The sequence below is a fragment of the Scomber scombrus genome, chromosome 21, assembly GCF_963691925.1.
Source record: "Scomber scombrus chromosome 21, fScoSco1.1, whole genome shotgun sequence".
NCBI classification, from domain to species: domain Eukaryota; kingdom Metazoa; phylum Chordata; class Actinopteri; order Scombriformes; family Scombridae; genus Scomber; species Scomber scombrus.
The window spans coordinates 10,281,319-10,306,318 of record NC_084990.1 but is presented as its reverse complement, the minus strand read 5'-3'; the positions used below and the strand labels follow the sequence as shown (position 1 = coordinate 10,306,318).

General features: G+C 43.4%; 1 protein-coding gene across 5 annotated transcripts in view; it reads left to right on the top strand.

Annotated features, from left to right (window-relative positions):
• The window catches only part of raraa (retinoic acid receptor, alpha a), a 146,945-nt gene that overhangs the window by 41,452 nt on the left and 80,493 nt on the right, over positions 1–25,000 (top strand). The gene's annotated exons all lie outside the window — the stretch shown is intronic.

Here is a 25,000-nt window from a genome sequence, read left to right as displayed (position 1 = left end):
TTTTAAAATACATCCGTACATATTCGAAACCGAATCTGATATAATACTCTCCTCTCTTCTGCAGCATGGTAAGAAAACATCAGCGTCCTAACACTCTGGCTACACATTGTATGCAACTATACCAACCTTCCCTTAACATCATACTACAGAATTTAACAATCCTCTCTGCACTGATTAGTCTGTTTTAATACCTTAAAGGCTGATCTCTGCTATTTTAAAGTTCAACATGTAGGTCAAAAAAAAGGGGGGCCCAAACAAAATGAACATTGATTTGTCCCTCCCCAATCTGGTTGTAATTGGTTCCCCAATACCTGCTTGTTTAGAATGAGCTGGAGTGTCAAACAACAACAACAAACAAACAAAAAACAAAACTGTAGCAACAACATCATGAGCCTCACTAATTGATATCATCTCCTCTTGTGCCACAAGTCAGGATCCATTAAAACAGATCAGGCCCCAGCGAGCAGTCAATCGCGGTAAGTCGGGGTCATCAGATGGCACAGACAATCAGAGAAGTCCCTCTGCTCATGCTCTCTCAGTAGAACGACAGGAGAGGTGTGTTCGCAGGAAGCAAGTGGCCTCTGCGTGGCTGTTAAGTACATCATCTAGCTCACTCCTGTCAGGGGCTCTCCCAAGCTTTGATATGTGAAGGGAGGGAGTTTGATCTGTCGAGTGCACATGCAGCCTCAAGTAGAATTGCCTCATTTCTCTCTTTTACCCACTGACCTACAGGCGAACACTCACCGCTGTCCCTCCATGTGCTTTTTTGGGTTTTTTCTCTGTGTATGAATCACTATTGATGCTTAACGTGAGCAAAAGAGTAGTGGCAGTCCTCCTTCCAAAGAGGAGGTGAAACAGGGGGAGAGAGAAGTCTTCTGGGTGTGAATTCATGTGTTTACATCTAAATTACCTCTCTATAATTTTGCTTAGCTGAGCTGGATTTCTAGTTTCTGTCATACAAACGTACTTCATATCACAACCCAACCCAAATCTATACAGGTAAAGCCTCCACCACCCAGATGTGTAGGCTCCTATATGCTCTGTAGCTGGAGATGTGCTACAGTAGGTGAGGCAGACAGTCTTAGTATTTTTTAATAAGACGGGCAATAACAATAAATCCTACAGGCTAATCACTTACTCGCCGCTCTTCTGCCCCCCCCCCCCCAAACTCAGAGCGATGCAGCATTACCCTGCCGCCGCCTTCAATTACACCATTCATCATGCGTCTTATCTGGCCGCCGGTTTGATTGAGTGTGCAATGGGAGGCGTCGCACACCCTGCATTCTCTACTTTAGCACGCGTTTGTGTGTGTGTGTGTGTTGACAGGAATGGAAAACTGCATTTGGGAAGATGTGGTGTGGTGAGTGTATATGGGATGTATTGGGATGTGTGTAGAGAGGGAGTGCAAGCGTGCACGTTCATGAGCGAGACCCACGGCAGATCTACAGGAGTGTATAAATCAAACCAGATTTCCCTCTCTCTTTTTTTTTTTAACCCTCCTACTGTCCCTGTACTTCCTTCCTTCCCTCCTTTTCCCTATTTCCACCCCCTCCTTCTTCTCCTCCTCTTCTCCTCCTCCTCTGGAACAGATTTGTCTGGGGGCCCCAGTCTAATCTCCAGCAGTGCCGGGTGTTGGGAGACGGGCGACAAATTTTAATAAGCAACTGGGCGCTGTAATTTAGCGACCTGGGAGGGAGATTAGGCTGATTGATGCCGGGCTCGCCTAATGGTCCAGCCTACGGCTCCCAGCCCCAAATTGGTGGTAATGAAAGTTTTGTGCAAATTGAGATGGAAGAAAATAAGGCATCCTCTCATCTCCCCCCTCACTCTCTCCATCTTCATTCATTCTCTTTTTATTCCTCTCCCCGTTTCTGTCTTTCTGTTCATTTTCTCCTCTACTCTCTCAATCTTTCTGACAAGGTGTGTCTTTCTCTCCATCTCCCTCTGTTACATCCTTTTTCATTCCTTCCCTCTGTCTGTCTGTCTTTCGTCTGTTTCACTTTCTGTTTCAAGCTATCCCTCATTTTCTCCATCATTGCTCATTGCTCTCTTGCCTCTTCATTCACTCTTCCCTTTTCATGCCCGTCTGCTCTGCCTCTTTACTAAAATCAATTTGTCCCTCATCTGCTGCGTCTTGCTCTCTTTCTGTCTTTTTCACTCTTTTTTTTAAGATAGTTTTCTCTCTCGAGTCAGTTTGTGTCCCCACTTAACTCCATCTAGCATGTTATTTACTTTTACTCACACCCTTGCCCGCTCCCTCGCTCGTCCATGCCTGGAGGAGGACTGCGTGTGTGTGAGTGTTTGTTTGTGTGCAGATGGGTCAGGAGGTGTCGTCTGACTCGCTCCTGTGTTGTCACGACAAATTCATACAGATCTACAGAGAAATGGGACAGAGCTGATGGCTGTCACCCACCCTCCATCTCTATCTCCATCTCTCTTTCCTTGTATTCCTCTTTTCCTCTGTCTGTTTCTCTCTCTTTCTCCGTCTCCCCTGCTCACTCTCTCCAGCCCACCAAATCACTTTCAGCTGGTCTGCCACTCCGACAAGCTCCGTCTGCCATGCATTATTAGACCATGAAGATTTCCAAGCCACTTTTCAGGGGTATGGCGAATGCGAATAGGTGTCCAACACCTTGTCCCACTTACACAGTCAGTATTTGTCAGTATGTTTTACAATATTGCAAATTCCAGAAAGTTATACCAAGCAAATCCCACTTTTGTTTTATTTATTTTGCAGTTGGCTGAGAGTTGAATTTAAGTTTCCAATAAATAAATGCATCGCAGCTCTCTGTGTCTGAGCTGCAGTTTGCTTTGAATACATAAAAGAAGAAGACAAAGAGTGCTACCTAAAGAAACACTAACTTTAGAAACATGAAATTGAAGGAAGACATTGTACCACAAGATTCTCTGTTATTGATTTGCGCACTGTGTATTGAGCGCACTCCAAAATGTCAAAATAAAACCAACATAGATTTCTGCCTGTGTGGGTGTATGTGAGATGGTATGAGACACAGGAAACTGAGGTTTCATAAGTCTTGCATGAGCAAATCAGTGTCCTTACTAAATCTCCAACTACCTCCGACCGCTGCTCCCTAAAGAGAGAGGGAGAGAAAGAGAGAGAGAGACAAAAACAGCAAAAGAGATGAAAAAGAGAAAAACATCTTATGAGTAGTGAATGCAAGGAAGCGGAGAGTAGCCTTGGGGGGGAAAAAAGGAGCAGCTAGTGGAGTGGTGCGGGGCACGGGCAGCAATAATCCACTGGTAATAGAAGACTAAAGTATGTAGCGTTTGATATTCCGGCTGTTATGAAATCCCAAGAGAACAGATGTGATGGTGTAAACTCACATGAGACTTCTGGCCCTCTAGGAGTTAAGTTTATGATGTGTGTACTGTGTAAGTTTGTGTGTGTAGAGATGTACATTATGGCTCATCTATACAGTCGCCAGTGCGTGCGTGCGTTAGCCAGCTAGCAGCACAGCGAATGTCTTTTCAGTCCCCCTTTCTCAAAACTCCCACACATCTCTCTATACTTGCTTTTTTTTTTTTTTTTTTAAAGACGATGCTGCCTATCTTGTCCTCCTCCTCCTATCTCGCTGCCACCTTGAGTTATTCACTGATCTATCATTAATAACTTCATTAGCATTTTTTCTCCCTCTGAGGTGCTCATGTATATAGTTCAAACTACAGCGCGGATGCTCACATCATTAAACAAGAGAACATCCTGAATTTCTCACCGTGACAAAAGTGAATGTGTGTAGGAGGAGGTAATAACACCAACACACTCTGTGAGTTCACAACATAAAGCGTGTACACACTCTCTAAATAAGAGTTTCCCCCCTCTCTGTTCCCCTTCAAGGCCTCCCGTAAAGTGTTTCCTAACTCATATTGCACAACTAACGCCCTTTTGCAATATCCTGGACAAATATGAACAAGAAAAGCATTTATTCCAAACTTAATCTGTGCCCCAAACAAGGCTTGAGAGAAAAACTACTGATGCGACCAGTTTGATTCTCGACAGTGAAGATGCAGCAGAATCGGGCAGCCGAGCCCCGTAAATAAGTGGCAACCGCCTGTGACGTTTATCTTGGCAAGAGGCGGCCGTTGTTGCTCAGCAAAGTCTGCGGTTGGGATCCCAGACAACACAATATAATCTTACTTCCAGAGTCCCAACAACTCCCTAAATGCAGTGTGGTTGAGGAGCTGGTGTGGGTAATTTCAGATTGGATGTGGCCTCTCTCCACAGGAGCTGTTAGGGCTTTGTAAGGTTCACACTCGGCTGGCCAAAAGCGGTTTGTTAGAGTTGATTGTTTATTTTTCTCGGGGAGAGAAAGAGGGAGGTTTTGTATGTATGAGTGGGATGATGGAAACACAGAATTTCGGCTCGGGACGTAAAACCCATGGGAATTCTCAGTTCCTGGTTTCCTTTTTACAGTTGTATCTTGTGTAAAATGTCCGGTGGTCAGGCGTGTAGTAATTTGGCACTGCTCAGCAAGTTGCACAAGTTTTCATGCAGGCCAGTACGCCTAACTGTTTCTTGGAGAAGCAGTAAGACAAGGCCATTTAAATAAATAAACCCTTGGGACACTAGGAACAATGGATAAGGCTTGGCTTCTCCTTCGACTGTTTTTTCTCTTGCTTTTGCCTCACTGGATTTTGATTTCAGCACAGTTTTTCCGAAAGCTTTCTTTAAAGATATAGAGTGATTTTTAGATTATCTACCTCTAATAATATAGGCAAGTGGAAGGGCAACGATGCAAGAAAGCCATGAATAGCCTCTGTTTGCTGAATGCTCTCCTCCCACCTCGTAATTTTATGGTGGATGATGCGGCGAGATATTAAATGGGCTGCTTTGATGTTCGAATTCCCCTTCATATGATAGTGGGATATGCCTGATAGTGTGGGCTGCAGGGGGGAGGGGGTTGTCTGCTTCCTTGACTGGTGCAAGACATGTGAAGCAAGGTGGTGGTGGGGTGGAGGTGGGGGGTGGGAATGAGGGGCGTACAGTGGAGGAGAGGCAAGGAGCTGGGCGAGGTGCTGATGGGAAAGAGACGAATGGCGTGCCAGTGTCAGAAGTGGTCATGTGTTGAGGAAGGAGTAGGGGAGAATGAGAGGGAGGATGGAAGGAGGGCTTGACTGATTAACCTGTTTACCTCCCTGAAAATGCTCCAGGCACCATTCTGATTAAAGTTCAGTCTTTCATCTATCATCGCTGTGGCTGTGGCTGTGGCCGTGGCCGTTTTGAACCTTCAGAGCTGCCGATACCAAAAGCGATTGAGCCTCCAACCTGCGCCACCACCACCACAACCACCACCACACCCTCCAACAACCGACCTTATACTGTCGACCAACAGTTTCATTTGCATCTCATCTGTCCTTGTCACCTCTTGAGTTGTCATCGAACCACCTCCATATGATTTTCTCTTCTTTCTCTTTCTGTTTTCTCTTATATGCTGACTTTATATGTACGTCTCTCTTACTCCACTCCCCCCTCCCACCTCCGGCTCGGCTTCTAAGCTCCTTTTCTTCAAGACTCTCTGGGAACGGCACTTGGTGTGTCCCAGCCTGTTTCCTCCAGTGACGTGCTTTCCTAACTCCAGGCTTTTAGCACCTCCAGCATAATACGATTACACCCGTTTGGGGATACGATATTGTCAACGGTTTTCTAAAAATATCCGTCCAGTCCAGTCGCAAGTAGCACAGCGGCACAGCAGCACTGCAACTGGACTGGAAGCAGCAAACAGGCAGAGGCAGTACTGCACACAATGTTCTGGCCACTCAAGCACAAATGTCGGTCCTTTAAAAGCTTTTTTGTGCCGTCACAGGCCCAGTGTGTGTGAGGACAGTTGGATTGAAAGGTATACGACAGGGGTTGGCAATTATGTCTAATTTTCAGGGGGGTTTTAGTCAAGATACACAAGTGCCGTTGAAATACAGGTCTGACCGTGTGGTGTTCTTGTGTTTGCAAGCACCATACCTCAGGACTTTTACAGAACAACAGATGACAAATATGTGTCTACTTTATCCTAATTTTACCATAATTTTCAGCAATATAAGCATTGCTGTTATAAAATGATACAATCTCATGATGGGTAGAAATGGTGAGGAAATACAGTATGTAATTAAAGTAAAGTTAATCATCCGTTATGTTTACTTCGTTTCAGCACCAGGAGCTGTCCGTATTTGACCTGTTTAACAGCCTGGGGCATGGTGCTGAACGAGTCACAGTATTGGTATGCCCTCCATATGGGGTATTGATTATAGATGGTAATTTTGTCCTTTTCATTTGGTTTTAAATTGATTTATGTGTGCATTGTTTACAGTAAATTTGTGAAACCTATCCAAATGTTTGCTTGTAACCCCCAACAAGGGAGAATTTCAGATATCATGAAGAGTTGTTGTATAATTTTGACCAAGGCCAGATTTTGCCTATGGGCAGCTGTTTGTCAGCATCTAGTAAGCAGTAACACAGGATCCTTTGTGAGCTCATAAATGGGCACAGACAAGTGTTCAACACACGCAAACAAACACATTTTGAAGTTTAAAGTGCATTCAATCTCCGTCATGGAGAAAGAGAATCACGGCCTCCCCAGTTTCTGTGCACTCTCCAGCGCTGATGTTCTTGGATCTCTCCTCTCCTCGCCTCCAATCTATGGGTGGCAGAAAATGAGGTCAGTGCTGTGTTTGATCATGCTTCTGCTCGTTCCCAGGGAGCCATCCCAACAATTTTTATTTTCAAAATGTTTCTTTGTTTTCCAGCTAATTCTCTGTCTCTTTTATTTAATCCTCTCACATTTTGTCGGCCTTGTTGTGTCTCTGTCCCTGCCAGTGAAAGTTGACTGGAAACACATGGGGATCGGGGCTGCCTAGTCATGCCTCAACACACGATCCGTGTTGTCAGTCAGGCCAAACGGTAAAACACAACCAGCTTTCAGTAAAGTTATGCTTCCTGCTTTGTGCCTTCACAATGCTATGGTTGACATTGATACCATTTGTTTGGCATTTTAGCAGTTTGTTCTACAAGAAATAAATTTGTTGCAAGTATTTCCCATAAAAATGAATGGCAGGATGTTATATAATACGTAAGTGTACCTACATCTGACTGATATTTGAGTGAATATTAAATAGAGAATTCCATGAATAAGAATTGATGAAAACCATTAGGATTTCCATTCATATTTTTGTTGATCTGTCAAGTTTGCTTTGTCTATTTTGTCAAACTCACGTATACACACAAATGTGGTTTGATGCTGTTCCACTCTGAGCTGATGAGCACACCCATCTCTGCACCTGTGTACACAAAATTAGCTTAGGGAGTATTATTGGTCTACATGGACCCTAACCCTGGGGGCAACAAGAAAGGTTTAGGTGATTTCACTTCAGCCCAGACAGCCTATATGGTGTTAGAGCAGCATGTGATGGACTGATTTAATCCTACTGATGGTGCTCATACGACACAGGAAGAAGGATAGACACACACACACACACACACACACACACACACACACACACACACACACACACACACACACACACACAGTCACCCTTCAGTCATACATGTGGACATAACTAGGATTTTGTGTGTGTGTGTGTGTGTGTGTGTGTGTGTGTGTGTGTGTGTGTGTGTGTGTGTGTGTGTGTGAAGACGAGAGGTCAGCAGGGCTAACACAGTCCCCTGGCTGTTCTCAAGGTTAATGTGCGACTGACAGCGGCTGCTATTAGGGGCCTTCAGATGGTTTCCACTCCCCGTATGCGGAGCTGATTCATCCTGGTGGCAGCAGTGCATTAAGATATAACAGCTTCACTCCCAGGTGTCACTCACCCCTTTAGACAGGGGCTTACATCATAATTTCACATTTCCTATTAACTCCTATTGTCTACGCTCAACTACGATGGTCTATTAAAGGGATAGGTGCGGCGGTTACTGTCTCATTCTCACGTGTCACTCATCTCTACCTATATGTCGTTATTTCATGTAATCCCATTGTCTGTTAATTGAAATACCACAGACATTGTCTATATGGTCCATTAAAGGGACAGCAGCCTTGTTCCACAGCTTTAGGTGCTAGCTCATTAATTTTCATAGTCTATGTTTGATTTAAACATGCGTTGGGGGGGGGGGGTTTCTTCACATCAAGAAGAAAATGCACACCGACACGTTGAAGTCTCACCCAAACCATCGAAACCTCATTTACATTTTAATTCAAAGACATTAAGCAGATGCTCTTATCAAGCGCAGGTTGATGTTTAGTGTCTTGCTCAAGGACGTTTGGGTGAGTGGGGTTGCATGGTGGAATGAAAACAATCAGATAATCCCATTCTCTGTTTTTCATGGATAATAGTCACATTTTATTTTTAGGCCATGTGAAAGCCCAACTGTAATGTTTTTTTTCGTGAGTCTATTGTATCTAATGGATGACACTCCAGTGATCAGAACTGGCAGACAGACTCTAGTCTTAATGTCCAAGCCTTATTTAGGGTCTTAAATGTTTGTCATCTAAAGACACTGAAGAGAACAGATTCTGCGCTAAAGTTAGTCTTATAAATGTAGCTGTTTCCCAAATTACCATTGCTAAGTATCATGATAAGCACGGCCGGCGCCCGGGTCCATACGAAGAGTGATGATGTTGTTGACTCACTGTCGGCCAGATGCCAATCAATCAATTAACCAATCAATAGTCATCTGGCGAGCGCCTAAGGACACTGGGGAAAATCTCCCAGAAACACTCAAATCAATTACTTTTCGCTTCAGCCGCAGACACACAAACACACACACATATAGGTGTGCAAACCTTGTATATACACATACACACACACACACACACTTGATCATTGATTTGTACATACTGTATGCAGGCTTACATGTTGAAGTCACTGCCTCCCTTTCTCTCCCAGGCATCAGATTACAGTGCCATGGGAAAAAGAAAAATGAGTAAATTCTGTCTTTTTCCTCATTCCTCATCCCCTTTCCTCCCTCTCCCTCTCCCTCTCTCTCTCTCTCTCTCCCTTTCTCCCTCTCTCCCTCTCCCTCTCCCTCTCCCTCTCCCTCCCTCTCCCTCTCTCCCTCTCCCTCTCTCTCTCTCTCTCTCCCTTTCTCCCTCTCTCCCTCTCCCTCTCCCTCTCCCTCTCCCTCTCCCTCTCCCTCTCCCTCTCCCTCTCCTAATGGAAAGCAGCATTCCCTGGCTGCTGTCAGCAGCTATAGCCGGCTACACTATAACAGAGTTAATAGATAGGCCTGGCAGCTTATGGAGCCCATGCATTTTTAAATGTGAGTTTTATGACTCCTGGAGAGCAGGCAAGGGAAGAGAAGAGGGAATATGCTTGATATTTGTTTCTTGAGTGTGTCTTTACGGGTAAGGGAGAGAAGATGGAGGATAAAGGCAGTGGAGAGGATGAGAATCACAATGTTGCTCTTGTTTGCTTTCTTTCTTTCTTTCTTTCTTTCTCTGGGGAGGCTGTTTTTTTTTGCCCTTGATCTCCATTTTTTACTTTTTTACAACCTTCTTTCACACTCTCTCATTCTCTTGCTTGCTTAATTAGAAATGGAGTTCGTACACACAAACACACAGTGTAAGGTCATTCTGATCACGAACTCTGTTACTAAGCAGGATGTACATATTTGTCAACTTAATCCAGCTGCTTTTCTGTCTCTCTCTGTGTGCCTAATGTATGATCTTAATCTCACAGCTGTGCTATTTGTACGATGACCTTTGGGCATTGTCAGGCGATTCAGTCTCATGCACGCACGCAGTGTGTGTTAGCGTTTGCGTGTGTGTCCTAAAGAGGTCACAGCATGTTGGCCATCATCCTGTAATATTCATCTGTGTCTGCCCTGACCCACAAACCCACAAACCCCTTGCCTCCACTCCACTGTTTCACATACACATCCAAACTCTGCAGTGGATACAAAACACTGCTGCCAGGCTTTTAACAGAAGGCGCCCACATTACACCGATGCTCGCTGCCCTTCACTGGTTTTAGAATTGATTTTAAGATTTTGGTGCATGTTTTTAAAGCCTAGAATTGTGTTTTGGGTCTTATTTACTTGTTATATCTGTTTTTCATCGTAAAGCAATTTGCAACTCTGTTTTTGAGAGGCGCTATATAAATAAAATTGTTATTATTATATAAACACAGATGCACATGAATACACACAGACACACACAACTGCGGCAGGCAATGCTCAAAGTGATGTCACTGCGCCCCACATCCTGCTCCTGTTGGCCTGCTTGTCTTGCTGATGGCACCAGTGGCGAGCCAATGGAAAAAATGCATTTCCCCTCCAGGGGGAAGAATGACACTCAGCTTGAAGTTCACTCAGGGGCGTTAAGTGCAGACAGAACCACAACGGCCAGCAGCGCTGGCTGAGGCTGTCATGTGACATGTGCCCACACTGGTGGATAGCTGATGGTCACTAGCTGACATGGAAGTCTCATTCTATATTCATATATGAAGAGACACTATGCTGACTGCTGAATTGCTGCTATTTGCTGATTCTAGTGTGTTTTATAGATGGCATGTTGACAAAAAATAGATATACTGACCCTTCAGCTAAAGCTTTAAAGTTTACAATGATGGTAATTGCAGAAATCACAGCTTATTCTACAATGACATTCATTGTTAGTGACTGAATGGGCTGGTTAAAGGCTTAAAATGTAGCTTATCTGAGTTTTATGAACTATGTAATTACTATACAGCACCACTGTGCAGCTGTATAGGAAATATCAGCTCTGGTAGCTAGTGTTGTTAAAGGCAGTGTTAGTGTGGATATTCAGTTTTTGCTCTGTGTCATACATTGTGTATTGTTTGAAGATGTATTGACATGCATTTTTTCCACAAACATCTCATTCGTTGCAGCTTTAAGCTCATGACAGTATGAAGGCCATGCTTGAACAAATGGACCTCATAGGTATCTGCTGTTGGCCTAGAGGCTCTGGATTAGTAATGTGGTAGAGGATTGGTTATCGCTGGTCTTCCTTCATGCAGTGGAGCCTTTTTGTCATTGTGTCACTGCACAGTGTGAAAAGCAAAATAGGCCTTGTGAATATGCAGATATACACACAGGTATGAACACACTGCGGTAGATCATTCAAGTAATTGAATTTAGTCATCTGTAAACAAGATGCTAACAAGCCCTCTGGAAATACAGTGACATCTATGCTGGTGAGTCAAACCGGCTTTTCGCTACACACAGACACACACACACACACACACACACACACACACACAATACTTAATGCTAGCACACTCACACTTCCACAGTCGTGACTGCAGCCCACACAAATTCATGTGTAAACTCACTCATTGAGGCAGACACTGCTGCACAGAATAGATGTCACACATTCACAAAAACACTGTAGTATATTAATGTGCGTACAGATGCTAATACACTTCAATTTAAACCTATAAATAACATAGATAGATCTTTATTGTCATTGTAAATGATACAACGAAATTTCAGTTTGAGCAATCTCTTTCAGATAGCAGCAGAGGATAAAATAAATAAAAATATAAATATATTCATACCCATAAGCTAACACATTCACACAAGCACATCTCGCACATACACATACTCTTAGTAATAAATAACTAAAAACAGAGATAAAAACACAGCAGTTATTGCACAGAACCGTTATTGAACTGAGGAGGTGAAGGAGTGTGTATTTGACGTGATTTTGCAGTTTGTGTTATGATCTTTGCAAAATGTCCACAGCTCTGGGGAAGAAGCTGTTTCATAGTCTGTTAGTGCGTGTGCTGGGGGTTCTCAGTCTGCCTGAGGGGAGGGTGGTGAACAGGGAGTGTCCGGGCTGGGAGGTGTCCTGCCTGATGTTTGAGGCTCGTGTGAGGAGACGGCCTGAGTATACATTGCTCAGGTTTGGAAGGGGGGAGCCGATGATCCTCTCAGCCGATCCTTTTTTTCCACTGCTGTGCAGCTGGAATACCACACAGTGCAGCAGTACGTCAAGGTGCTCTCAATTGTGCAGCGGTAAAAGCGAGTCAGAAGTTCCTGGGGAAGCCTTTTACATTTCAGGGTCCTCAGGAAGAACATCTTCTGCTGTGCTTTTTTCATGATCTGGGAGGTGTTCAGGCTCCAGGTCAGATCCTCCGTTATGTGCATTCCCAGGAATTTAAAGCTTGCCACCCTGTCCACCTCCTCCCTGTTGATATGCAGTCCAATATGGTGTGTTTTGTGCCTTCTGAAATCAATTATTATTTGTTTTGTTTCTTATTAGTTGTCCTTGGTTTTGCATTAAAACATATTTCTTTAATGCCAGTTCTATTTGTTTATATGTATTTTTTTTAATAGTGGAATTGTCAGCAAGGCAGCTTGTAGGAAACACAAACTGTCCCTTTTTAAGAGGGCACACCCGTAGATCTTGTTTGATCCTCAAGCGGGTGAGTGGTGGCATAAACAGGAAGGGGCCCTGCCCCTTAGTGCGTCATTCGCTCTCGTGTCATTGGATCTTCTGTGTTGAAATGTGCTGAAGTGTTTCGCATAACATTGTTAGTCCGACATCCTGTATAGGTACACAAAGGTGACACAACCTTATAGGCAGGCACACACACAAAGATACGCACACACACACATGGACACAGCTGATTAGTGTGTGTCTGCTGGAGGAAAAATGAAACATCCTCTTGAGCCAGCTGTGTTCTGTTCCCTTATGAGAATAGAGTGTGATGTAAATGTCTCGGAAAAGGTGTGTGTGTCTGTGTGCACAAGCGCCTGTGTTTAAGCATATGGAATATCACAGCTCAAGTGTTTTGACTATAGATATTCTGTGTGTGTTTGTATGTGTGTGTGTGTCTGTGTGTGTGTGTGTGTGTGTGTGTGTGTGTGTGTGTGTGTGTGTGTTGTGTGTTGTGTGTGTTGTGTGTGTGTGTGTGTGTCAGCGGGTGGGGGTGTTGAGTCTGTTGGAGTCCTGCTCAGAAATATGGACTTAATTTGTGCCGGGCCTCTCCTGCTAACTGGAACAGGGTTGTAGGTGGAGTGAAAGAGACACACACACACACACACACACACACACACACACACACACACACACACACACACACACACACACACACACACACACACACACACACACACACACACACACACACACACACAAACAAGGGAAAGCTAATGCATGTGCTTAGAGTTTGGACACACTAAGTTCCCTTCCCTTGTACAAAACAGTGTATTGTATTGTTACCAGCCAGTAGTTGAAGTGGACTCTCTTCCTCTACAATTATTGCAAACTCAGTCTTTCATTTATAAATGGCCTCTGCTTTCTTCTACAGTGAATAGGATTTATTTAATTTTATCTAAGACATAAACATTATGGTCCTTTATTTATACAATAGGTCCAAATGTCTGACACCACTTTCCCATTAAGTGGTCTCAAACATGGCTGTTCTGAGTGCTGCTCTTACTTCTTTCATACACAAGATCTGTGTGCCACATAGAGTATTGTACATAAGCTCAGTCTAGACCTTCCAAGATTGTTAGTCCTGGGTAAACACAGGATTTGCTTCCATGCAAGACTCTGGTCTGGAACTGTAACACTAAGCATGTCACAGCTAACCAGGCTTCAACATAATTAAAAATGACTTCTGCAGTTTTGACAGTACAGACAGTTGGTTTTGTGTTGTTGGTTAATCAAAACAAGCAATTCATCATTATGATTAATCAAGAAAATAATTGACAAATTAATGAATGAATAAAGAAATGAAAATAACTGCTAGTTGCAGCCCTTCATAATAGGAGACCATATGCTGTCTTAGCTATCACGATCAAGTCTTACGCAGGCTGTTGTCACATTATCATATTAAGGAAATTACTGAAAGATTTTGCATTATTTGTGTGATATTTTTTCACAGTAGGGCCTTATGGTTCTGTCAGTGACGCTTTGAAGGACGTAAATGAAAGCGCTGAGGAAAGTAGAAGAGGCAACAAGGGATTTTCAGGACAGCACCAGAGGGGCTGAATCAGGCAGGACTGAACGAGTGGAAGTAGTGTTCGACTGTTGGGGAAGAATAACATGCACTACAGACCCCAGACCGCAGGAGGCATGACTCCCTCACCACGAGGAAACCCCAGGGCTTTCTGCTTCATGTTCTGTTTGCTTTACTCTCACTCTTCTCCTCATTTACTCCCCCTGCAACTTCTGTGTGCTCTTCTTCCCCCTTCAGATTTACTGTTGCCATATTGCTTTCTTATTCCTCACTGTATCATTTCCTTAGGATATTTCTTCTTTTTTGTTTTTGCCTCCTCCTTTCTCAGCACATTTCTCCATCTGTATCTGCTCACGTCCTATGCCCCCCCCCCCCCCCCCCCCAGTCCAGAGCACATTTAGCCTTTGACTCCTTCTCTGCAACGGACTGTCGCCCCCCCAGACACTCTCCCTCTCCACCCCACCCCTCTATCTTGGCTCCTTTCCCTCTTTTCTTCCCCAGTTCTCTCCCTCTCACCTCTCCGCTCTCTTCATATTTCATATTAAGCAATCCTTTCCATGGAGCCAGCTGTGTAAACAATATGGACCGGCCCTCCATGTTTTCTCAGAACCAGAGAAAAAATGCAGGAAAAACCTGGATACAAGGAGCTCGCCGCACGCCGTCCGCACCGATGATCTATGGCCCTTTGTCTCCCCGACCTCCTTTGAGTGCGAGTGGGACTTTCTGGGCAGAGTGTTGGTTTTTGTATTTGTGTGAGGCACAGTGTTAAGCGTACCGGACACTGTGTTTATGTGGATGCGGGAGCTCTCTGTTACCATAGCCTCCTGCAAATATTGACCGAGCTGCATAGCTACAGTGTGTAGCTCGAAAGCAAACGCAGCATGTCATGCTTTGCCAGATATGCCTGCAGTTTTGTCACCAAATGACTTCTTACCGGAAATCATTTGACTTGCTTAACACCAAATCTTTAAGTGAGCACTTCCCATGATTCGTGGTTCTTAAGTTTTATATCGATAAAGAGAAGGTAATCTTATCCATGCATCAGACAGCTGACCCATATTAAGCAGAAGCACTGTCCCATGCTGCTCTGCTATCTATAGGTCTGTAATCTGTCTGCCTACACTGTTGCAGTCTATGTTTACACAGACGTTCCTAGAAGCTGCTGGTGTTCTTGGGATTTAACTGCCTTCATCTGATAGTCTTCATTTAAGAAGCTTTATTGTCATTGTGGAGAGTACTGGTACGAAGCCAATGAAATGCAGTTAGCATCCAACCAGAAGTGCAAAAATACAGTATTACTTACAGATGAAGGGAGGAAAGTAAGAGCAACAGCATAAGAGATGCTATGTCTTCTAATATGTACAATGATATGGAGAGTTAAAATATTCAAATATTACATATGTAAATATTTTACATTTATATAAACAGAGGAGAAGTGGACAGGTTATAGAACAGGTTCTATGAACAGCACATGTTCATTTGGTTAAGCATGCAGAGTACAAACAACATATGGAAGGTTGGTTGTATGTACAGTAACATTATTTGAACAGTGTAGGATTTCAGGCTGTAATATGAAGAGTGCAAATTACATGCTCATTAAAATACTGTAAACAGTGCAGTAATGAGTGCAACGATGCTTGTGGTGTAGAGCTCAGTAAGGTCACAGCTCTCTTTGAGCCTACTGCTGCAGGAGCCTGTAACACCTGATGGATGGGAGGGTGAAAAGTCTGTGTTTAGGATGAGATACATCCGTGATGATGTTTCTCGCCTTGCCCAGGCGGTGCTTGTGATAAATGTTCTCGATGGTGGTGCCGGTGCTGAATCAGGCAGTTTTCACCACCCACTGGAGTGCTTTACAGCGTGATGCCAAGCATTTGCCATACCACACTGAGATGCAGCTCTTGCAGTCCTTAGTGGTACAGCAGTAGAAGTCCACCAGTATCTTGAGACACAGATGAGCTTTATTAATGCTCCATAGCAAGTTAAGACACTGCACCTTTTTCACTGGGATGGGGGAGTTTAGGGACCACGTGAGATTGTCAGAGATTGATGCTCTGTTGGTGTAGACGGGGGTGTGGGCATGGCTCCCAGCCCACCTCAAGTCCTTGATGATCTCCTTGGTCTTGTGGGTGATAAGCGCCAGATTGTTGTTGGCACATCACACAGACAGGTTCTGAACCTCATCCCTGTAAGCCATCCTATCATCCCCTCTGTCCAAGGTGGTGGTTACCTGCACATTTAACTGTGGCATTTGAGCTATTGACAGGATGTCATGGGTTAGCAGGGAGTACAGTATAGGGCTCAGAACGTAACCCTGTGGCACACCGGAGGAGAGGTTGTCTAACTTAATACACTCAGGTCTGTTGGTCAGGAAGTTGATTGTCCAGGTAAAGAGGGATGTGCTGATAACAAGCTGGCTAAGCTTGGAGATCTGCTTGGAGGGGATCACAGTGTTAAATGCTGAACTGAAGTCAACAGCAGTCTGACGTTCAGGTTGTGACTCTCCAGGTGGGTCAGGGCAGGGTGGAGTGCCATGAAGATGGCGTCCTCGGTTGACCTGTTTCAGCGGTAGGTGGGTCCAGTGTAGCAAGCAAACAAGATTTCAAGTGTGTAAGAACATGTCTATGAAAGCAATTGGCAATGATGGGGGTTAAGTGTGACAGAAGTCATTAAGGGCTTTGTCCTTTGGCAATGGCACAATAGAGGCGGTCTTGAAACTTGTGGGGACAACTGCCTGGACCAGCAACAGATTGAAAATGTCCTTAAAGACCCCGGTCAGCTGCTCTGCAGAGCCTCTAAGCATGCGGCCAGGTATGCCATCAGGCCCATTCACCTTGCTCAGGGTGGAATGAACATCTGTGGTGGAGAGTGTGAGAAGCTGCTTATCAGGTGGTAGATCTGCTTTGAGGAAGGCCTTCTTATTTCGGGCGTTGAAGTAGTTGAGTATGTCAGGGAGGGAGGTGTATGTCTTATTGACTTTGGTTGGCACAGTTAGCGTGTGTGTGTGTGTGTGTGTGTGTGTGTGTGTGTGCGTGCGCGCGCGCATCTGTCAGGGTTTGGCCATGTATTTATGTGTTTATGGGCCTATATGCATGCATGCGTGCAGTAGGGCAGATGGTCCGGTTCTGCACGGACAGCCACAGTAGTGCTCATTTTATGTGAAGGAAGCAAGCTACCATCTTGCCTTGACACACACACACACACACACACACACACACACACACACACACACACACACACACACACACACACACACACACACACACACACACACACACACACACACACACACACACACACACACAGCTCATCCCTGAGTTTATTTTTTGCAGGTGCAGTGCTTGCTGGCATTTGAGATAATTAAAGGCTGACCTTTCTGAGGTGAGGCAGAAATGTCACCCAGCCTGCTTCGCTGACAAGTGGATTCACCCCACAGGGGGCCTTGGCAAAACGGCTGAGGATTCTCACCGCCCTGGATGTGCACTTAGCACCCTTTAGCCTTCGTGCGCCACACTTTCAGGCTGTCATCGAGAAGTAGCTCCCACCTCTTGCTCTCTCATCCACAATGCCGCAGCCCTGCTATGATTCTGGCCATCTTAAAGCCTCGCGTGAAAAAAGCACTACGGTGGAAGAGCTGCTGTGTCAGATAGTTTAAAGGAGTACTTGTCTGACGTTCTACTTATAAAAGCAGCAGAGTAAAGGAGTAAAAAGTGATTAAACATACAGTGTAATATTTGCAACATAATAATCCTCTACAGAAAAAGTGCCATGCAGCAGCTGTTTTAGTTTCATCAGATACCAGTTTTTGTTAAAAACTTGTTACTTTTGGATTTTTGCAAAATGCTAGAGTGGGTGATTTACAGTAAGGCTGTGGCAGTTTAGTTTGGTGGTGTGGGCAGAGCTAATTTAATTATCCATTCACCAGACTCTGACTGTACTTCAGTTCCTTTCTCACGTCTTTCCTTTGGAAAAACCTCTTCATTTGCATTCGCTATTTGTACATCTCTGTGGTCAACTCATATGTCAGATCATGAATCATTACACTTTTGTGTCATTTAAGCCTTTGAATTTGATATTCTAAACCGTTTTTTAGAATAGAGGAAGGACAGGGAAAAAGAGTATAATTGTGATTTTGTGTTGCGGTTGCGCGGCATGTGTATTGGTTTCAGAGGAAACCTATGTGGATCTTATTCTCGTAAAACCAAACAAAATTTGTATGTGTTTTAATGATCAAAATACAGACATGATGATAGGCTGTTTATTTATTGTGTAACTGAAACACTGTGCTAATTAGTTCACTCATCTTTAGGTTGTTCTATTTTAGGTATCTCTCATATATCCCTACCAATAATTTAGTAAGTATGTAATCCACAGTATGCTATTAGCAACCTTTTCTGACTCCTAGGCTTGTCAACTAGCATGACCCTTTCTGCCCTAAATAATTCACACCTTTTAGCTGAGGTCATGTGCCCCCACACATGTGGTCTACTTTTCATGCAAAACTCATCCCATCTGAAATCTTAATGTGCACTATATGTGGTGTGGTGTGTATGAAACTCCCTCCAGGCAGTAAGATGGTATGCAAATGGGACTCTCTCACACACACACACACACACACACACACACACACACACACACACACACACACAAAAATACATAGATACAGGCAGCATGCATGACCACACACATCACAAGCTCAAACACTTGTTGATCTACACACACGTGTTAATCTGACACATGTTTATCTGATACATGATCACTGCACATCCAACTACACACACATACTCTTAATTGTGCAGCATGAACACACTCACGCGTGCACGTTCACTCCCGCATTGTCACGTCTCTCACTTCTGACGTATATTTCCACCCACGCTGCTGTCCTCATAAAAATTTCAATGCAACATGCCCGAGCGACTTCCATTACGGGTACCTCCACAGCGGCAAACGGGCTAAAGTTGGAGCACACTGTGTCCCGTTAACGGCCGACACCCACTCAGAGCTGGCAGCCTGTAGCTTTCCCTGTGGAGAGGTTCTTGAACAAATCAGTGTAGGTTTTATGTTCAAGCCATTATAGAGAAACTCTTTAAGTCATCTGTCTCAAGCTTTAATGGTGAAATATGATGTCATCATGGTGGAAATAGAAAAGACAATTACACATGTGAGTATATATGAAGCAGCAACTTTGGTCCTATTCAGAAGACATGCCGCCACTGGAAAATAACATTCATTTAGTAGCAGGTATCATATAGCATTGTGATAGCAATTGACTTGATACAGTGCTTATTGTCCTTCAATATATGTCACCTTGGGCTGTTGAGAGTTGAACTACACTGAGTGATGCAACAATGATCAGTTTCAAAGCAATAATATCCCTTTAAAAAAATGCTGGCTATAGTTGTTAAAGATTCCCCCAGACATGTTTTAAGACATAAAATACTCTGCTTGGAATGATAATTTGTGTCTGATTATGTTTTAGCACAAAAACGATGAATTCTTTATATCTTACTGCTTCTCCCTCATGGAAAAATCCAGAATCATTGCAGTATATATTTACTTTTCATCTCCTCAGTTTAACTGCTGGGAGCAAAATATCTCCTACTTCATTTTGAGGTCTGTTCTCAGTGTATGGGAACGGCAAGCTTCTGGTTTCCACATCACATTTGTATGAGTTGCATACTGAACTGCCGTTGAACTCCAAAGTAGTTGTGATTTCACAAATCATGCCAGTATGTACACGCCTTACAGATCCCCAACAGACATGTTTTAAAATCTCTATTTAAAAAAACTCTTTTTCAAATAATAATTAGTGTTTAAAAGTTCAATTTTCTCATTAAAATTCCTAAAATGACAACTGCTCCTTCTCCCTTATTAAAAAAAATCCCTTCTGTGAATTTGAAAATATTGTTTATTTCACAAGTTAAACTGTTTGATACAACATGTCTCCTACTCGACTTTAAAGTCCATTCTCAATGAATGTACGCTGGAGGCTTTAGGTTTCTACATCACACTTGTGTAAGTTGCATACTGGACCACGATTGGCTTCTCATCAAGTTGTAATGTTACAAATCATGCCAATATGTACAGGCCATAAACTCAGATTTAAATTGAGCAGAGAAATATTGTTCCTCTTCAGCAGGTGAATGTGAAAACAGCCTTCTAGTGTCAAACTCTGCAGTTTAAGGTTAAACTGAAGAAACAACAAGCGAAACACACTGTTGAGTGAAGGGGGACTTATTCCTGTTGGCAGGTGGCAGACTCCTGTTAGATAGATCCACCCTTGCTTTCTTGCTTTATGTATAATTAACATAACTGTGGCTAAGTGAAGGGCTGCTGCCACTGGCGACCAGCTGCTCTGGTCACTGAGATATGTAGCACCATTCGACATATCAGGAGAGATATAGGTTATATATGTTGATGTTGGTGGTGTGTGTGTGTGTGTGTGTGTGTGTGTTTGTGTGTGTGTGTATGTGTGTGTGTACTATTGCCTGCAGAATCACCATGTGCTGTTTTTCTAAACCTTGACAGCAACCAGTGTGTGTTTCCCTCTTTGTCACTGACCTCGCTGAGCTTTTGTACACATCTGTGCGTGTGTTGACCTGCGCATACATTCTGTCTATTTACACACACAAACACACACACACCAGAGTATCCCTGTATGTCATGCGTTGCATTTGCCATTCCCTGTGGCTCTCTCTTGCCGTGTTTCCCGCCTGTCCACCACGACCTCGCACCGCCATTTGCTGCTTTTTCCGATTATTAATTCAACATTCGCTGTCACTACCAATTACAGTCTCTCACGCCCCATGACCTCTGACTCTTCCTGCTGGATGCCTGTTACATGCCAAACACAGAGTTCAAACCAAGTGACCCAGATTGTTTGTTTATTTTTCCTCTCTACTGTAAGGGATCGCATAAATTCCCTCAGGAGCTGTCCTTCATACATCCCTGCATGTGCACTTATACGTATGTTAAAACGAGTTTGGCAGATATGGCCTAGCTACATAATGCTAAAAGAGACTGGATAAGGCTACACAAATGGAAGCTGCGGAGGAATTGTTAGAAAATCTCTCAAAAGAAGTACATTAATGGCTTGATTCCAGGCCCCGGGGTCCCTACCCACTATAGGCTGCACTATTGCATCACTTCTTAATCCTAGACTGCTATGTAGGTTTTTAGACTAAAGCACCTTATGTTTCACTTGTGTAGCTGTAAGTGCAGTAAGCAAGTATGTATGAGTAAATTTTTTATGTGTAACATGAGCATACAGAAAGCTCACAGTCCTGTTTGTTTAGCTTGTTTTTCCTTCCTTGTTTTATCACCTTCAGGATTTGTACTTCTACATGTTTGTGCGTGATGCATCTCGATTCAAGCCTCAATGCTACTTCAGTACCTCTCTACTACAATAAAGAGCAACAAGCACACAACATAATGCACACAACCACTCCACTTTCTTCTCATCCTTATCGGTGAACTTGAGTGTCAGCCGTATCATATGAAGCACATACATCATATGACGGGAGATTCAAAGCACCTTAACAGAGCAACGGAGGAGAGATTAGCGTGTGTATGTGTGTGTGTGAAAGAGAGCGTGTGTATGGAGAATTATGGATGCTTGTTCTTGTGTTTATATGTGCATATGCTGTATGTATGCGTGTCTTTCTGTCGTCGCATGTTTATGATCGCGCGCACGCAGTTCAGCCTCCCCAATCCAATGTAGGATCAGAGCGCACAGCTGTTTGTGAGAACCAAGATGGCTTTTGTGTTCATTGACAGGAAGGAGGATGTGGAGTGTATGTCAGCAGCTTCACCCAGCTTTAGTATTGCGTGTGCAGTTTTCACAGCAGATTATACGGGTCCTCTGTGGCCTGCTGCCTCCCCTAATGGTATGTGTTTAGTCTTTGTGTTCTGTGATTGTGCGTGTGTGTTTGTGTTTGCGAGGGATTATACAGGTGCTCAGTTACGTTGTGTTTCTGTCCACACACGGTTGTGGTTAGTGAGTGAGTGAGTGTGTGTGTGTGTGTGTGTGTGTGTGTGTGTGTGTGTGTGTGTGTGTGTGTGTGTCTGTCTATGCATGGGTGAGTGCAACAAAAGGACTACTGATTGTAAAATGTGTTTGAAATGCTTCAGCTGCACTAGTCAGACATTGTTTACATGCATCAGTGTTTTCACCAAGCCCACATTTTTGGAGAATGTTTGTCTGCTCTCAAGCTGCAGACGGTGAGGCTAGTTAATGAAATGCTCCTACGCAAAAAATGTCATTTTAACTCATATATACATTTGAATTAAGATTTATAATCTGTGTTTTTTAATTTTTTAAATGTTCAAAGCATAAATAAGTAAGTAAGTAAGCATAAATCCTTACCATGACTAATAGGTCATGATGTAAGAAAAACAAAATGATTTTAAGGAACACACAACATATTTAATTGGGATTGTAATTTTCAACATTTTATTACAAATGTGTGCTGCAGCATACTAGAAAAAAAAAATTCAGCTTGGTATAAGATAGGCCATGTTATCAACTCTCTCTTGAATGGGAAGCATTGTAACACAGGTGTCATTTGAATAGCTAATGTCAGGGATGTTTTCTAGTGCTGGCAGCTCGCTGAACTTCAGATTATATATTAAAGGAAATCTCCCAATGCACTTGTTCATCTTGACTGCGAATTAAAAACTTTGATTGCCTTTAGTTCCCATATTAGAAGCAAAATATAAGAAAATGTGTTCCATCAGTAGCCACTTCTGTTGTAATCAACAACAATTTCACTGTATTTACTATTTACTGTGGCGTCCGTAAAACGATTAGGTGTGGGTGCACCACCACAAAGTTGCTGCTGGTGTTAGTGCACGGTATTGTGTGATGCAGCTTATCATTCAAAGTGGCCTCTTATGGTGGCCGCAGCAGATGTAACGATAATGGTGAAGAAAGTGGCCCATTTCCAGCCTGTGGCTTCCCCCGTCTGTCCCAGTGAGTTGTAGTTCCTCATTGAAACACCCAGTTCAGCATCTGTGGCCTCTGGCTGTTACATTAAAATATATATGGCTTTACATCACTTCACTATGTACTTTTGACAATGCTGATGCATTTTACATGATGCCACCAATGTGAAATGAGTGTACGGAGGCAGCATTTCATAATGGTAACGGTTGTGTACGCCTCTATATTATAGAAGTACAAGAAATATCTTACAGCCAATTGTGAGTATGTTAACTCTCTTTTGCTTTTATAGGTGGCTAGTCAGGAGCGAGAGGCTTTAAAAGCAAATAAAACTATATCCAGCTCCCATGGGCTTTAAAAAATGTTGTTAAAGCTTTTGGCCTAATACAAGCGTAGCCTTGAGCCCACAAGGCCAGACCACCACACACACCAGTTCACTACAACAGGGTGATAAGAGAGCACTTTGACAACAATCAATAAAAATAAGGTAGCTAACAGAAGGCCAAGCCTGTAAAATCAGCTCTCAATCTGATTAAGAGACATATCGGTGCTCCACGTAGGCACACATTCTCACTGGAGGTTGGCAGTTTATTCTTATAAATAATGACTCATTTTTCCTACATGTAAGTATATCATAGCCGGTTTTCAATGAGCCCCTATGGAGTGCCTGAAAACGCCTCTCTGACAGTTACACAAAAGAATGCTGAGCTGTAATCAAAGATGGTTACGATGGAGCAACGCACTAAGAAGTGCGTTTGTGTCTTGAAGATGTTACGCAGATTTCAGTGTTACGACATGAGACAGAGGACAGTGACGGGAAAAGGTGGACACGAGCAGTGTGGTGCAACAGGATTTAAAGAACCACAGCATCACTGGTGTGTGCGGCCAAACACCAAGAGGACACGTGTCGCTTTTAAAATACAGTTTGTAGTGTTGTCGCAGGGATTCTGCAGCCATGTAGATGAGTGTTTGATGAATGTAGAAATTATGTGAATGATCTATGCGATGGCCTTCACTACGGCTGCATTGATCAAACTTTTTATTAAATGATATAATATGTCAAGTGTTTTATTTGAAGTGGATGAGATTGCAGCTTTATAATGTATACACCTTAGTTCAAACGTTACCATGTCCTAATCTGAGCTGATGGTAGACACCTTCATTTTCAACATGTCCACCACATCTAACACACCGTCTTACTACTGCTCAGCATGGTCTTCACTTTAAAATGCACTGATTGTCAAGCAGTTACAGGAAGTGATGAATAACTCATCAAAATGAAATCTCTGCAGCAAATAAACACAACAGAACAAAACAACTATTCAAGTATTTATTGATTTTCAGTCAATCCTGGTCAGCAGTGTGGCATTCCTGACCTTCACAGTCACCAGATCTCAACCCAGTTTTGTATCTTAAAGCAGCCTGTCACACTGTGTTCTCCACCATCAGCATCAAAGCACCAAATGAGAGAATATCTTCTGGAAGAATGGTGTAGACTATATGCTGGAAGCTTGTGATGCGCTGACACTTAATGTCAGTTTTACCTTTAGCATGTTGCCCGTCTTTACTGCGCATGGCTGCCACCGCTGCGCCCCTCTCTCACCTGTCATATCCTGATGCTTTATGTACACCATACAAGTGGGAACAGGCACACAAACATGTCTGACTTGACCCCTCTGACTTTACAGGAGTTCATCCATGATGTCCTGGTGTGAATCATGCCGAAGTGCCACATTCCTGAGCAACACTGTTCATGCAAAGACACATTCCTTCTGCTTTTTTTAGTGTGCGTGTTCATGATTTGACTCCACTTTTACCGCTCTGCATTATGTCCACTGACTCATAAAAGGTGTTTTAACAGTAAAAAAAAAAAAAAACCAGAAGTCACACGCATGTTATGACAAGCTGTTTTTGAAGAAATAGCTTTTTCTCTGTCTCCCATTTTACGATAACTGTGTTCTCTGCTGCACTCGTGTTATGTGTGGCTGTAACAGGTCTGTTTGTACTTGTCTTGGTCTTAATTTGGAATTAAAACTCAGCGGCAGAAATCTCTAGCGGGGTCCAGAACGGCGCCTTGGGTCTCATCTCTGGCTCCTGCAACTGGTGTAATTAGAAAAGTTTTCT